Consider the following 14,224-nt stretch of genomic DNA (forward strand, 5'->3'; position numbering starts at 1 on the left):
CAACCTTCAATGAAGGTACGCCCATTCATGCATGTCTCCACACAGAAGATGCTCTAGCTGAGAAATGAACAGGACAATGTCTTACTGTGAGGCGACAATGCTACCACAGCACCACCACTGCAGTTTTCATCACAGATGCATGTTGCCAAGATCCAAGCAAGAGAAAAATAATCTCTAGTCATAGAGAGGACAGAAACAGAACTTTACATTTGATTCACAATGCTTAGATTTTAGACCAAAGCAAAAATGTTGTTATATATAAGGTTTCACTTACAGGTAAATGAATGACAAGTGCTAAGGCAATGCAATCACTTTTAAAGATACATTGATGAAGTGTTCCAAGTAGCCATTTTGGACTGTTCCCTCTTATTTTGAGTGGGAAAATGATAAACATTAACAACACTGATGACTTAGAAATGTTGAAAAACAGGAGCATTCATAAAACAAAGTACCATACTTAATTACTTACTAAAAGTTAACTAAAGTAAAGTTCGTATCTTTTGTTCAGCTAAATAAATGTTTGCCCACTAATGCATGTTAATCTGTAATTAGATACATGACTATTTCTGAGTTTACCATGACATAGAGATGTCTGAAAACTAAGACACATACCTGCATGGCAAAAGAACATTTTAATATTTTGTTTTACTTTAGTAATGTAACCAAATTAAGTCTTCAAGAAGTCTGTGTTATATGTATGAAAAACAAGTACTTTCACTGTAGATGAGAGGTGGTTAGAGCTACAGCCTTGCAGGAAAATGTGTACATTTTTACTGGTGCCTGCACATTCAGCAAGTACTGCATTTAGAATTCTTCACTATATACATATATATACATACACACACACACACACACACACACACACACACACATATATATATATATTTTTTTTTTTTACAAAAAAACTCTACAGTTGCACTGCTTTAATGCTATTGTCCCCCATGCATTTTATCTACTAAACATCTTTCTTGCCTTCAATGCTTAGCAGATGTAGTCCTTCAGATCATGCTACTGTAAGTGATTTTATTTTATTTTAAGAGATCTTATGAGGAAGACTAGAGTCTGCATATGTGGACTTGCATTAGGCTGCATACTAATGTACCTTGTGTCAGTATAATTTTGGAATGCATACCACTCTCTCTACAAATTTATACTTAGCTTCAGTTGTCCTAAGAAGGTAGTTGTACACCATATAATATCTAACTTTTTGAATTCTGTTTACGCGTTTTTATACAGATTTATTGCTGTTCACAATTTTGTCTTTCTCACACTGCCTCTCTTACAGCCTGTATTTGGATCTTCGTATCTTTCTGTTTATCTTTATTTCTACTGCTGTATCCCCCTGTTTTCACTTTCCATATTTGTACTCTACTCTTTATAAGCTGTCTTTCAAGAATATTTGTTAGTAGGCAACCATGTCATTTGCATTTTCAAATGTGTGTGCCTTTCACGTACCAAATTTGACCTATTCGATATTTTTATGTACTTTGACATACCACAATTGAGTGGCTTCAAATCTCAATGGATTTTTATTATTATTGCTATTATTATTATTATTATAATTCAGACTCTTAGTTATGTGACACTTCTATTGTTTATGGCTGTAAATATAGTATATCAAGTCTACAAGGAAAAATATTTTCTGAACTGATGTTGTCATATCAATATTACGATAAATGTCCTTAGGATATCTACAACCTCTTCTCCTAAAATAGGTTTTAGAATAAGCAAATATTTGTCAGAAACTCTGCCCTTTGATTTCTCTCACCTGGCCTAAATGATCAGTATTCATTTTCTCACCATTATTTGGTGTAATATGTTTATTGTGAAAACAGGTAAGCATTACTAGAAACACTGGTACATTCATTGTTCAGTGTTTTTTCCAATTTTAAAGTTATTTTAAAAACGTGGTTAATCTACTATGTTTCTACTATGTGTTAAATGGTAGAAGAATATGAACAACTTATTTTGCAAGAAATAGTTTGCAGTCTTTCCAAACCTACCTGTTTTACATATTATAATTTGTTACATCATTGTTACAACACTCCCAACTTAAGATTTCTAATGGGGACAGGGGGAACAATAGGGATTTTTATTGGAAATCTCACCAAACACCAGCTAACTATTCTAATTTGATCTGAAGCTGCAAAAGGAGCAAATCCTTATGAGAAAGGGTTTACAACACAACCTCATAGTCACTAAAGTCTTCCCTTCCAAGTCTTGAATACCTTGGATGTTGGTTATTAGAAATAGGGGCGCCAGACTTGTCTTTTTATAATACACAAAGAAAATGTCTCAGAAAAGTGGCCCTCATTACAATTTCTATAATATTTAAGCAGTGGTCAAAATGGTCTTGATGAGTTAGGGAAAAGTTTTCAGTATATGAGCAATGCTTAAGGTATAGTTTAAATATGAAATGAAAAGAATTCCAAGAGTATTGGTCCATTTTTTTGTCTGCAGCAATAGTATAACTGAGTTCTTCCAGGATTGCTGTTTTTCTCTACTGTTAATTAAAAAATGTAAATTTGCACTAGATAAATTATGCAAACCCAGGCATTATGATGTTACAATTTAGGTATTTTTCTTTAACTTATTCTGTCATTTTTTTGTTTTACTTTTTTAATTCCATTAATTATTGAGAATGTATACATAATATTCTTGTTAGATTCATTCCTGCAATGCATATCTGCCTTATTGCATTGTTTGATTCTTCTGGCAATAAAGTATATCTAATTTGGAAAAAAAAAATAAGTTGTTCACAGTCTGTCTGATAGTACAGCTAGTAATTTCCAATAAATTTAATTTGAACATAGTACAAAGAATGCTGCGATTATGCTCCAATATCATTTAAAAGTCATTCTGTATCAGAGTTATTCTAGTAAGAGACCCCGTTTTGACAACACTTAAAAGGGTGTTTAACAATTATGGAGCACCTCCTACATGCTGTTAAAGTAATGTCTGGAACTAGTCACTTAAAGCTGACAGTGCCATCCATTAAACAACAGCAGAAGAACATAAAATGTTTTTTCCCCAAGCTCTGTTAAATGATGTATCCCATATGTATGTCCCCTGAAATTATCTGTGATATTATTCCATTAATTTTCATTGCGGTAGTATAATGGGAATAGAGAGATGACGAAATCAGCAAGAAAAGGAGAGTAGCATTACCAGAACTGAAGTCATCCTCAAGTATTGGTGAGTACCTCCACATGGTGGGCCATTTTTTTTACCAAATCTCAACAAGACAACACTGATATATCTGATATATCTTATACGCCTTCTGTGTGGAGTCTGCATGTCCTCCCCGCAGTCGAGTGGCGTTCGAAAGACATGCGTGAATGGACATGCCTTCGTTGAAGGTTGGGCATCGGGCTGGCACCTCTGCACCATAAAAATCTACTGCCAATCATTAGCGGACCGGAGTTCCGTTGTGGCGACCCCTAACTAGGAAAAGCCGAAAGAAGAAGAACGACATCACATATCATGGAGAGAGGTAGGTTAAAAGAAAAAAAGAGAGCTGGGTGCACAAACTCCAGGATAAAAAAGTGTCCAATCCTGGTGTGTGCACTGATGCCAGAACTGGAAAAACTGGCAGTGTAGAATCCTCAAGACATGAAAAAATTCCTACAATGGGGTTAGACAAGGTTCAGGGGAAGGATGCCCCCTTCCCTTTGTTGAAAGTAATAGTAGTCCACAAAAAAACACAAAAACTGATGGGCCAAAAAAAAACATAAGTATGACAGAATAGACTACTGAGGATAAGGACATAATTTTCTATTGCTGTTATTATGCAAGAAGCTCAGTATTCCCAGATAGAAGATATTCAGAAAGATTAAGAAAGAAATTAGAGGAAAGAAAAATACTTGTACAAGAAAAACTGTAAAAAGCTTCAAACCCAAATTTATATTCATTAATACATCAGATCAATAAAAACATTACATAGATAAAAAAACATTGATCCACCAAGAAAAAGAAGCAACACAGGAAGTGTGCAAATATAAAGAACTAAATCCAGGGTTTTTGAACGGTATAAAAAAGAAACATGGACATGGGAAAGAAAAATACTTTGGATATGGCACAATATTTATGCAAAGGAGAAAGCCAAACCTATCAATACAAAAAAAGCAACTCCAAAGATATTTGAAAATAAATATAGAAAAAGGCACCCAGATATGGACAATTTCACAAAACAAAAAATAGGAACATTAAGGGGTGATATAGAACAGAAGAGTATTAAGATAGAAGTTAAACAAACAGAAATTGAAATTATGGAATACCTGCAAAATGAAAGATTTAATGTATAAAGTCTAACACAGGTAATGTGACAATGTGATGGACCAATGAGTCTCTAACTTAAGGAGTAACAGGTGGAGTGAGAGACATCTGAAGAAGCATGGACATGGGAAAGAAAAAGAGATTTGATATGGTGCAATATTTATGCAAAGGAGAAAACAAAACTAATCGATACAAAAAATCATCTCTAAAGATATTTGAAATGAAATACAGGCAAATACACCTAGATATGAAAAATTTCATACTACAAACAATAAGAAAACAATGGGGAATGTAGAAAAGAGGATTAGTAATGGAGAAGTTAAAGAAATAGAAACTGAAGTTATGGATTACCAGTAACATGAAGGATTTAATGTAGAAAATCTAACTCTGATAACATCATAGCATGAAAGAACAGTGAGTCCCCAAATTAAGGAGGAACCAGTGGATTGGGAAGCATCTGATCAGTTGCAATATGAAGATACTTTGGAGTCCTCAGTAGCAAACTGGTATAACAGTTCAGTTGGAGTTGCACAGCAAGGGAAGGAACAGGGAATTGTGGCAACTCTGACATAGTCAATGTTGTAGAGTGACAGGCCAGTAAGTTCCTGTATGAAAGAGCAACAGATAACACAGGATGAAGCAGAAGAGAATATGGCACAGGACGATGTTCTGGAACTTTCTGTAGAATACCCACAGGAAATAGAGAACAAAGAATGCATGCTTAGTTTAAAAGAAAATTATCTTAAGGAAGAGTTGCTTGATTTAATACAGATGGATAGACATATTAAGATTGATGAAAGAAATAGATTACAGAAAGTTAATAAGACCCAAAATGTTAGAAATCTGAAAAAACAGATGAATGCAGTAATCAAGACTGCTCACAGAAGTTCATGTGATAGAAGTAAATAGGATATATTACTGTGCAGTGAAATTAATAACAGGTAAAGTCTTACCACAGAATCACGGGGTAGCAATGGAAAGGAAGGGGAGAAATCAAATGCTGTCACGGACGTATCGAATAGAGGAAATTATAAAGCAATTAAGACAAGAAGTGTCACTACTAGAAGTGTACAAAAGAGGGAAAAGATCAACAAAAATGCTCAGAAAGATAGATGTGATAAAAGCAATGGGCAATATTAGAACATAGTAGGATCTATTGTACACCATTGCAAATACTAAACTAAAGATAGCAGCACAGACAAAAACAACTTATAAGTTATGTAGATAAATATAAAGGAACAGTACAAATTTACTGATGACATCAAAAATCTTTTATAGAGAATTGGAAAACAAGGCAAAAGGAAGACAAACACAAACTAAAAAAGAAGAAATAGACACATTTTGGAGAAATCTCTGTGAAGATCATGTGGAATATAACAAAGATGCTGAATGGATAGAAAATATAAAAGAAAGGATAATAAGTTCAAATGTACAAGATATGAAATTGGATGAAGTAACGGCCGGAGAAACTAAAACAAAATTACGAAAAGCTCCTTACCAGAAAACCCTGGGCCCAGATGCAATACCTAACATCTGGCTAAAAGTATTAACATCTTTAAATGAAGTCATGAGTACAAACTGGTTATATGTGCACCCTGAAAACATGGCAACCTGGCTAAAAACAGGAAGATTACTACTGCTTAAGAGGGAATAAATAAAGTCATAATGGAGAATTGTAAAAAGAGGCACATTCTAAGCATGACATGGATAGACTACAAAAAAGCATTTGACAGAGTTCCACATTCATGGAGAAAAGAGTTCTTACAAATGTATAAGATACACCCTACATTGATGAATTACAATACAATGACCATGACACAGTGGCAAACTACTTTGTAGCTAAGCCATGGTAAAAGACAAATTATTATCCTATGGATAAAAATTCAAAGGGGGTATTCCAGGATGACTTATTGTCACTGCTGCTTTTTTGTCTTGCCCTTAATCCATTAAGATGGCTACTTAACAGATTAGGTCATGGCTACGACTTGGCTTCCAGAAAACAACGGTGTGTAAGATGTGTCATCTTCTTTTGGTGATGATTGAAAACTGTATTGTTCATCAGCTGTGAAAGTGAAAGCACAATTGCAAGTGGTCAAAACTTTCTCAGATGATACAATAAGGTCATTTAGTCTTGATACGTGTGGAAAAGCAACCATTAAAGCAGAAAAGCTTCAGTGCCAAAAATATCAGTCCAGGACAGGAATGTGATATAAAACAACTTGAGGAGCAGGGAGTGTGTAAGTATTTCTGAACTGTGGAGCACTCAACAATACAATATGAACAAATGTGAATACAACTTAGTAAGGAATACTTTAGAAGACTAAAATTAGAACTAAAAACAGCCCTCACATCTAGGAACAAATCCCAAGCTATAACCCAATTTGCTCTTCCAGTTCTAACTTGGCAATTTTGAGGTGATTGACTGGCCCTAAAAAGGTGTTGCATTGGTTGGACATGAAAAAAAGAAGACTGCTTCATGCTTATCAAATAATAAAAAAAAAAAAAGTTTATACCAAGGCTATAAATGAAATTTGGCAACAAACCAAGTTGTCCCGGGACATCTTCATGGGGTGGTTAGGTTGATATTAGGGGGAGTTAAGTGAGATGGGGAGGTGAAAGGGTTAGGTGGAGGCAGGGATGGTTGGAAGGAAATGAGATAAGGATGGGGAGGGGTTTAAGAGGTTTAGTCTAGTGTAGCTGGGTTAAACGATCACATTTTGGAGTGAGCTTGCTAGCAAGCTGAGGTAAGGATGCTGCTTAATTGGTGGATGGTAATTCAATGAATGATGTATGAAGTGAGATGGGACACTGCTTCATACGTAAAGTAAGTGAGCAGAGGTATGGACCCTGCTTGTTGGGCAGGGTGAGTAGGTACTCTGCCCTGATTAACATTATAAGGATGGTGCTTCATAAGTAAAGTAAACAAGCAGAGGAATAGACGCTGCTTACTGGGGCAGGGTGAGTAGGTACGCTGTCCTGATTAATATTACAAGGATGTTATGCTGTGTTTAGAATCAATTATATTATGAATAAGTTGTTATTAATGAATTTGGTGAACAAAGCCATGTTATGGAAATTTAATAAAGGTCGTCAAATGTCATTTGGTGTGATGTGTTTATAGAAGGGGACCAGGACAAATGAAGTTTGGCAACAAACCAAGTTGTCCCGGGACATCTTCATGGGGGTTAGGTTGATATTAGGGGGTGTTAAGTGGGTTGGGGAGGTGAAAGGGTTAAGTGGAGGCAGGGATGGTTGGGAGGAAATGAGATAATGACGGGGAGGGGCTTAAGAGGTATAGTCTAGTGTAGCTGTGTTAAGCAATCACATTTTGGCGTGAACATGCTACCCACCCACCCTCCCTCTTTTCATAGGTGGGTTGGGGGGAAGTAGGGCTATTTATCAGTGGTGGTAGGTGGAGAAAAGGGATAAGCTTGCCCTCTTCTGTTTCCCCCTCTGTTGTCTGGATGTTCATTTCGAGGATCTGGGGATAGGAAAATGAGTAGTTGGAGGAAGCTTGCTGAACAGATAAGTAAGCTGAGGTAAGGATGCTGCTTATTTGGTGGAAGGTAATTCAATGAATGGTGTATGAAGTGAGATGGGAAGCTGCTTCATAAGTTAAGTAAGCGAGCAGAGGTATGAACCCTGCTTGTTGGTCAGGGTGAGTAGGTACGCTACCCTGATTAACATTACAAGGATGGTGCTTCACAAGTAAAGTAAGCAAGCAGAAGTATGGATGCTGTTTTTACTGGGGCAGTTTGAGTAGATACACTGCCCTGATTAACATTACAAGGATGTTATGCTGTGTTTAGAATCAATTATATTATGAATAAGTTGTAATTAATGAATTTGGTGAACAAAGCTATGTTATGGATATTTAATAAAGGTCGTCAAATGTCATTTGTTGTAATGTGTTTTTTGAAGGGGACCGGGACAATTCTCTATTATGAAGGAGGTATGGGCCTTCTCGAAATTGACTGCATGTATAGATCTGCAATCACAGGACTGCATACATATCTGTTGACCTTAAAATATCCAAATATGTAGAAAATTTTAAAAATACATGAGAAGAAGAAGTCTAAGATGATTTCTCTGCTTAGTTTAGTAGAAGGATATCTGTGTCAAGCAGGAATGGAAATCGAACTAGAAGAAGATAAAATTGGGCAGCAACTCTTTGTGCCAAAAGACAAAAGAAGGAATATAAGATGAATGATCAGATGAGAATGCAAGAAATGTGGAAAATCCATAAATATAGTTGCAGGTAGAGAAAACTCCTAGAACAACCTCATTTTGATCAGGCTCTAATGCAGGAATGGTTATGGAGAGGTTAATTTAAACCAAAAGATGAAAGGTTAATATTGGTGACCCAGGACAGTGGGCTAAATACATGCTGGTTTAAAAAGTCCATTGAACATGTGGGAGAAACAGAAAAATGCAGATTTGTAAAACAGAATTGGAAGCAGTCACCCATCTTGCTGCTGGGTGTGATTCACTAATGGCAGAAAGCCTGTATATTGAAAGGCGTAATGATGTAGCAAGACTGTCGCATTGGGGATTATTCAAACATCATGATACTGAAGTAGTTGAGAAGCACTCAAAACATAAGCCACAAACCATTATAGAAAATGATGAAATTGATATCACATGGGATCACCCATTACCAACAGTTAAAAAAATAGATGCGAGAAAACCAGATGTAGTAGTCCATAAATAGAAGACAAAAGTAGCATTAATCATTAAAATTGTTACACCCAGTGATTACAGTGTCTTAGGTACAAACAAACACAAAGTCATAAAATACCAGGATTTGCAAGCAGAAATGAGGGCAAGGTAGACGAAGGATAGGCAGACAGTTCCATTAGTAGCAGGAGCAATGGGCCCTCATAAAAAAGAATTTACAGTATATTTAATTATATTACCGACACATATAACACTGTATGAATTGCAGAAGTTGTTACTTCTGGGCACATTGTGGGTGCTGTGAACAGCACTTTTGGCTAAAATCAAAGATTGAAACAATACTGATATAAACTTTAATCATACTTTGACTTAGGAATGGGTTCCATTCCAGTCAATGTATTAAAAACTGAAAATACTTGGAGAAATTAAACTGTGACAAACATTATACACTTTATAAGGAATCTTTTATGTTCTGTTTGCTTTTACTTGAATACAACTGCATGCATTTGTTATTTATTGTCTGTATAGCTGAAAACATAGTGATTGTGCTGCATTTATTGTTTTAAGCAGCTGCAGAATATGGAAAACACCTACCCATTATGGCTATCTTATGAGAGGCCTGTTTTTATTTTGTTGTTTCAATATTTTACTTTGCTAAGTATTTCCCTGCAATATGCTGCATTGTGTGAACCAGTGGTATACTTTTGGGAAATTTCACCATCTTTCCACTGTGGTGGGACTGTTGATTTTGGATATATAATTGAGGGAATGTGGGGTTAGAGCTCCCTACATGGTGGTTCAGGGGAGAATTTTCCCCTGCAAGAAATGTTTTTTAAATTATATATTTTCAGTAAATGGTATGCCGAAAAAGAGTTGTTTGATAGCCCATGGGTAAGCAACCCATTACAAACTGTCAAATGGTTTGTGTTAACAAGAATATCATCACAAGACTAGGTTATATGACATGAAATCAGGAAGAAACTGGATAACTGCACACCCAACATTAAATATAAACACAAGCTTACTACAATTAATAAATATAATTCTACAAGGAATTAGAGTAAGGACTATTTACTTTAGAATCAGAAAGCCTGCCTTATAAGATGACTGCTAAAAGAAAATATAAAATCCCTTGTACAATATATTTTAATTGTTTAATGCCTTCTTTTTGCAATTGTGTTACTGTCTAAGAAGATATGAGTAGATGGGAAACAAATGCATCAAACACTTACTCAGCTGCAAAGGAAGGTAAGGGGTGAATAACCAAGTGGGTTTAGCCACATTCCTTGAATCAGATGTGAAAAAAGAGACACACAGGGCTGGAAATCAGGAAATAACACAAAAACTAATCGTTATTAACCACCAGTAAGCACTTTCGTCTGGTGAGCGTCACCAGACTTCTTCAAAGTAAACCATGCATTATTGAACTTATATACCCATATGAATTAAATCAATTAATACATTTGAAAAAAAATTACAATCAATTAAATATTTAAATATTTAAAAAGACACAACCCTAAAGTAGTAAAACTTCTCTTCTGAACTAAGGAACACCAAGAAACATATATGTATTATATTCAACTATGTTTAAAATATATAAAACATATGAAACACAGTGACATATAAAAACAGGTCAAAAAATACATGGGAAATATAAATAAAATATCTTCTAGAAATACATTTGAAAAATAATTAATTGCAAAAAATACATTTGGAAAAATACATTAAATATATACACACTTGTATATATGCTGAAACCTTTTTGTTGTGGTCTTTAAATAAATATTTTCTATTCATCTATCAAAAACTTTTAATTTAAGCCTGCTGGAAATGGATATTGCATCACTGAGTCCTGGTGAAGAATAAGCATTTAAAAAGACTTGCCACCAGGCTTCTTTCTCCTTAAGATGCAATTTCCAAGCCACCCCCCCCCCAACTTCACACTTCACTTGTTGGATCACTAAAAATTTTAAATTATGGTCTGGGAACATCTTTAAATGTCTATATAATGCATTTTTTTACATCCTGCTGTCAGATTTCATAAAGATGTTCATATATACATTGTGTAAGTTTACGCTGGGTCTTCCCTATATAGAAAGCTGGACACTGGGAACAAACTGCAGTGTAAACAACTGCATAAGTGTGGCAATTGTATTTTCCTTTAACCACAATTTTTTTACCACCTATACTAATACTTGATGCTCTCAAGATGTGCTTACATTGATGGCACATACCACAATCTGCCATACTTCCCTTATCCTCAATGATAGGGGCTCTTCTAATAAACTCTTAATATTCCTACCTTTCCGAAATACAAAATTAGGATGGTCACCAAAGGTGTCCAACATAGTCTGTTCCCGCATGAGAATAACCCAGTTTTTGTTGACAATATCCTGCACTACAGGACTGCCGCTGGAATATGTACAGACAAAAGGACATATAATCTCCTGAGAATTTCCAGTACATGAAATGACAATCATGGTTATAATAGTAACAACAATGACTGTAGAATACCAAGTACTTTTAACCCTGATCCACATCATTTGTGTAAATCTTTTGAAACAGCATGTGAGATGGATTTTTACCATTATATGTACAATTTTAGGGCAGATAACAATTCCAGCAACCTTACTGCTCTTGAAACAACTTTATTGTCTGAACTTAGGGGTAAAACTGACCTCAGGTTTATGCAATCAGATAAAGGGGGAGGGATGGTGATTGTTCAAATGGAAGACTATATTCAGAACATGCTCATACTACTATATAGTAGTACTTATAGTGAGGCCTCTAATAATGAGGTCAATATAGCATATAATAGGATTGATTGGGAGCTTTTTGATATGGTCACTCAGGACCAGATTGGTATTGACAAATATAATTATATGATTATCGAAACTCCTAAAATTCCAGTTATATTTGGAGTTTCGAAAATCCACAAGGACCTGGCTAACCCCCCTTGGCGGCCAATAGTAGATTCAGGGTGGTCTAAAACTAGTTATATAGCCAGGTTCTTGGATAGAAAACTGAAAAATATGGTCCTGAACCTCCCACATCTATGTTGGGATTCATGGCAGTTTTGGGGAAAATGTAACAATCTTATCCCATTTGGGGAGGGGGGAGTTTTTATCACGATCAATGTCAAGGACCTTTTCAGTTGCATACCCCATGGTACAGGTTTCGATTGGTTTTCTAATTTTTTGTATACCAATTTTGGTATTGAACAGGGCCATATCAATACGTATACCCAGTTGAAGGAAATAGTTTAAAAAAAAAATAATTATATGTATTTTAAGGGCCAGCACTTCAAACAATTGAGGGTGTAGCAATGGGGTCGGCTTGTGGACCCCTTTTTGCTAACATAGTAATGGCCTGGTGGGAGAAACATTTCCTTTTTTGTTCTCCTTTTTTTGAACACATCCCTTTGTACCTACATTACCTTCATGGCCTGTTTGTGGCATGGACAGGAACCTTTGAAGATATTTCTGTATTTATTGATTATCTTAATCAAAGTACTAATTTTCTTAAATTTACTTATACAGTGGAAGAAGAAAAGATTTCCTATTTGGATGTACTGATTACTAAAACAGGTGATGGATACATTAAGTCAACCATTTTTAGGAATTCCACCTATTCGAACAGTATGCTCCATTATTCTAGCAGTCATCCTATGCATGTCAAGCGGGGGATCATCAAGGGTCAGTTTGTTCAAGCTGCCCGGATGGTCTCTCAGTTTAATGACTTTTTGTCAGAATGTGAATTTATGAGTAATATGTTTCTTGATAGACAGTATCCCATCAGTTTGATATACAACATAAAACAGGAGGTAATTAACAAACGAAGTAATGTTTTTTATGCACCAGTATTATAGTTACTAATGACGAATTATCCAAAGGTATTAGAAATTCTCAGGAGAATATATCTCCTTTTGTCTATACATATTCCAGCGACAGTCCTGTAGTGCAGGATATTGTCAAGAAAAACTGGGTTATTCTCATGCAGGAACAGGCTATGTTGGACACCATTGGTGACCATCCTAATTTTGTATTTTGGAAAGGTAGGAATATTAAAAGTTTATTAGAAAAGCCCCTAGTCATTGAGGCTAAGGGGACTGTGGCACCTTGTGGTATGTGCCATCAATGTAAGCACATCTTGAGAGCATCAAGTATTAGTATAGGTGGTAAAAAATTGTGGTTAAAGGAAAATACAATTGCCTCACTTATGCAGTTGTTTACACTGCAGTTTGTTCCCAGTGTCCAGCTTTCTATATAGGGAAGACCCAGTGTAAACTTGCACAACGTATATACGAACATATTTATGAAATCCAACAGTAGGATGTAAAAAAATGCATTATACAGACATTTAAAGATGTTCCCAGACCATAATTTAAAATTTTTAGTGATCCAACAAGTGACATGTGAAGTTAGGCTGGGACCTTGGAAGCTGCATCTTGAGGAGAAAGAAGTCTGGTGACAAGTCTTTTTAAATGCTTATTCTCCACCAGGACTCAATGATGCAATATTCAATTCCAGCAGGCTTAAATTAAAAGTTTTTGATAGATGAATAGAAAATATGTATTTAAATGATCACAACAAAAAGGTTTCAGCATATATACAAGTGTGTATATATTTAATGTATTTTTCAAAATGTCTTTTTTCAATTATTTTTCAAATGTATTTCTAGAAGGTATTTTATTTATATTTTCCAAGTATTTTTAACCTGTTTTTATATGTCACTGTGTTTTATATCTTTTATACATTTTAAACATGGTTGAATATAATATATATATTTTTGGGTCTACTTCACCCTGTTGAAGGCTGACAATATCGAAGCTGATACTGTTGGCACCAAAATGTCGAAAGCGAAATTCATCGCACATGTAAATGGAAATCTCCCTAAGGGGAGATTTCCATTTACTGGAATGTAGTGTGATTTCGGAGTTGGTATATTTAAGTAGCGGTGGGTATGGGGGGTGCAGTAGGGCTTGCCCCCTGCATAGAGCAATTTGTGTTGTGTTTTTTTTTTTTTTTTTGTGTGTGTTCGATGTTTGTGTCGATTATTACACTGTCGACAGTTTGGATTTTCAACAGTGTAATATAAATGCTATTTTTCTTGGTGTTCCTCAGTTCATAAGAGAAGTTTTCCTACTTTAGGGCTGTGTCTTTTTAAATTTTTAAATATTTAATTGATTGTAATGTTTTTTTCAAGTTGATTAATTGATTTAATTCATATGGGTATATAAGTTCAATAATGCATGGTTTACTTTGTCTGAAGA

Source organism: Protopterus annectens, chromosome 8.part1, assembly GCF_019279795.1.
Source record: "Protopterus annectens isolate FY-2018-M chromosome 8.part1, PAN1.0, whole genome shotgun sequence".
Taxonomy (NCBI): domain Eukaryota; kingdom Metazoa; phylum Chordata; order Ceratodontiformes; family Protopteridae; genus Protopterus; species Protopterus annectens.